Raw genomic sequence first — 3538 nt, 5'->3', positions numbered from 1 at the left:
TTTTGCGTTATTATTCATCTAACTATTCGTATGTGTTGTAATAATTTTATTTGCGCATTTATGTTTTCTAGGCGTTGATCGAAAACCTTAGATGCATGATCCCTAGGTACCTATGTTTGACATCCGGATCTTTTTATCGACTAGTTGCCACGCTAACTAGGAACGGTAGAAGTCAAGAGGGTTCCTGTCTTTTAGGGGCTGATCTACATTGGTGCATGGGTATGCACGGGAATACCCAACAATTTCAGCAAAACAATGAAGTACATCTATGATATATACATGTGTATTGTTTATGTTAGACAAATTCACCTGCTCTTATCTTCGTATCTCAGCCCAAAGTGATAGTAAACAGACGAACAAGAAAATGTGACAGCAGACCATTCTCCTATTGTCTCTAACACACACTGTAGAACCGGGAGGTTGGATGCAGGGACCTCTCTCTCCCAAGCAGGTAGCAGCTACTGTACTACGTAGGATACAACGGCAACTCGACTGGCAACGCTACGGAACATTTAGGCACCGAAAGTTAAAGTATAATTATAATTTTCTTTAAATATTTTTTTAATTTCTCCCTAGTTTATGGATTTATGTAACATCTTTAGTTTGAACCAGCTATGCTTTCCATTTATGCTATTTTAAAGCTCTAATTTTTTTAACTTATTATTTTCTTTTTCTTGAGAACACCCAATTTCCAATTCCTAGCTCCGCCACTGCTGCCTTTTGCGAGAAAATAGGAATTGACTGACTTTAGTTCCTGCTGAAATATAAGGACAACGGGTGGGGTTGTGTAGTCGTGATACCCCGCTGGTGAAGTTGAAATTAGTTAAAGTCGCGGTGTGTGGCTCATTTCGTTAAGCGTTTGAAAGTACTAACTACATGCCGAGAAATTTGGTAATCGGTAAGCTTAAGTACCTAATTGGACCGTGTGATCGGACCGTGCTCTAGCCTAAGAGGGGGAGGGGTGAATTAGGCAACTTAAAACCTTAACCTATGGCTCCAACTAAATTGCAAAATATTAAACTAAAACATGCTATCTATATGTGCAACTAAGGTTGTTTCAGTGTGAAACTCCTATCCCAAAAGAGTTTAGCAACCTATAGCCTTACCTATCAAGAAACTACTCTATGAAAGTAAAGGCATACAAGAATTGCTAGTATGAAATGCGGAAGCTCAAAGAGCAGGATAGGAGGAAGCAAACTCTTGACGCGGGTGTTTATCCCGTGGTTCGGTTAGCCACAAAGGCACACCTACATCCACGTTGTTGAAGCACTCACTAAGAGTTTCGCTTCTCAGAAATCAAGTCTCTTCCGCGGACTCAACCACGGTCACCTTGATCCCGGATTCAACTAAGGAGCTTCTCCACAAAAGATGGGGGTCTCCACATCCCCCGCACAAGGTTGTCGTCGCCGCTCCACACCAATTCAGAGGGTCGATGACGTGCCGGCGAGCCACCAATGCTCCAAGGTGCTGGTGCACCGAAATCTTCTTTTGGTTCACTAAAGAACCACAGCACAAGGGCACAAAGCCTTGCTCTCTCACTCTCTAAAGAGCTAACCTTTCACAACACTCTCTAAAGTATGCTAAGGACTAAGGATATGATCACTAAGCTCTTGGATGGCTTGGAGATGTTCTTGGGTGTGTATGAGACTTGTAGTAACTCCAGCAAGCTTCAAATGGCCGGGGGATGGCATATATATAGGCCACCAAGTCGAACTAGCCGTTTAGAGCCGTTACTCAACTTTCTGCGCATGCACCGGTGTATCCAAAGGTATAGCACCGGTGCATCCGGTCACTCTGCGCCATGGGGTAGCCGTTGGGTCTCTAACAGATGACGTGGTGTCACCGGTTAGACTGGTGCCTAGTCACCGGTGCAATTTTTCTCCTTGCAACTATCACGGCCTTGCACCGGTGCATTGCTCTGGTGGGGCACCAGTGTATCCGGTCCTAGAGAGTCCTTGCTGACCACTTTGACAAGCTCTCTGAACACTCCTCCGGTGCTTGCACCAATGGCTCTTTTGGCACCAGCAGTGCATCCGGTGCTACTTGCGCCTTCCCTCGTGGCTTGGGCACTGCACGGCCCAATGCACCGGTCATGAGGCACTGGTGCATCCGATGCCAACCGGTTAGACCAGTGTGCCATCATTGGTGTATCCGGTCCCACTGATTCTTGTAGAACTCGTCCAATTCAACATTGCTTTGAGTTCTTTCTTCGTGTTTTGCTTTGCTTGGCCTTTTTGCTTCATCCCTGGGCTCTATAATTGTTCACTTGATAAACTCATAAGTTCCATTGATTGTGTTGCCACTCAATCACCAAAATCACAAAACAATGGCCTAATGGGGCCATTTTCCTTACAATCTCCTCCATTTTGGCGATTGATGACAACACAATCAAAGCAAGCATAAATTTTGCAAAAATTGGCAAATTGAACCACTTACACTTGCTTGGATGCTTACCATCATCCAATGTTGTCTTGGCCTCCCCCTAAATCCATCATCCCCCTTTGTTTCTCCCTATTTTCTTCTTATTTTCTCCCCCTTTGGAATCAAAGTTGCTCCCCTTTGGAAGATACTCATTTTCACCTTGCTTTGATCCAAACTTCTCCCCCATTGGAATCAAATCACTTAAAAAGGCTTGGCAAACAAAATAGCTCAAAGGGAAACATTAGTAGCCTAGGGAGTAAGTTCCATGAATCATGATCCAAGTATATGATATCAATGAATATACCAATTTGAGCAATTACTAAGGTGGATCACAAAATCACGAAACTAGTATGACATGAGCTAAGCTTTCCACAAAATGTGTGCATAAAATAATAATGTGAAAATCATATGCACAACTAGCCATTGAAAGAGAAAGCTTAGATCATATCATGCACGAAGATAGCCCTATAAAAACAAAGAATTGACCAAAAATACCAATTGAATGAGTTATAGCCCATGCATACCTCCGGGGGATTGTAGTTACCTTGCATGTACCAATTTGGATGTGACTTGTGTCAAATGATATCAATTGAAGTTGAATACCAATTGAAAGTCTTTGAGCTCAAGAACACTTGGTACACCAAGATGAGCACAGGCATGAGCACATAGTCTATGAACTTAGATATAGAAGTTTTGTACAATAGATCATGGCTTACTATGAGACTACAAAAGATAAGCTTGTAAACGTGTTAGTCTCCAAACTCACAAACCATAGGATGAACTCCCCCTAAATGTGTGCATTTAGTGTTTGAATCACCAACCAAGTATATGCACATTGTTTATGACAACAATGGGAAGTTTACCCTATAGCTTGTGTTCATGGTACAAAAAATGAAATGCATACCTCATGAAGTCCATGTACCTTGAAGAGGTAACCACGTGTAGCTTTCTACACACTTATCAAACCATGTAGGTTGTGTAACACCCGGTTTACAAAAGGACATAAACCGAGCAATCATATACGTGCTAGGATCAAGTCACACGTATATACAACAGAATGAACAGTATATCACAGCACATATCACGTAAAAGATATAATAAAGCGAGTACGAATGTT

This window comes from Panicum virgatum, chromosome 1N (assembly GCF_016808335.1).
Source record: "Panicum virgatum strain AP13 chromosome 1N, P.virgatum_v5, whole genome shotgun sequence".
NCBI classification, from domain to species: domain Eukaryota; kingdom Viridiplantae; phylum Streptophyta; class Magnoliopsida; order Poales; family Poaceae; genus Panicum; species Panicum virgatum.
The sequence above is the reverse complement of the archived record's forward strand: the minus strand, read 5'-3'. Positions refer to the sequence as shown.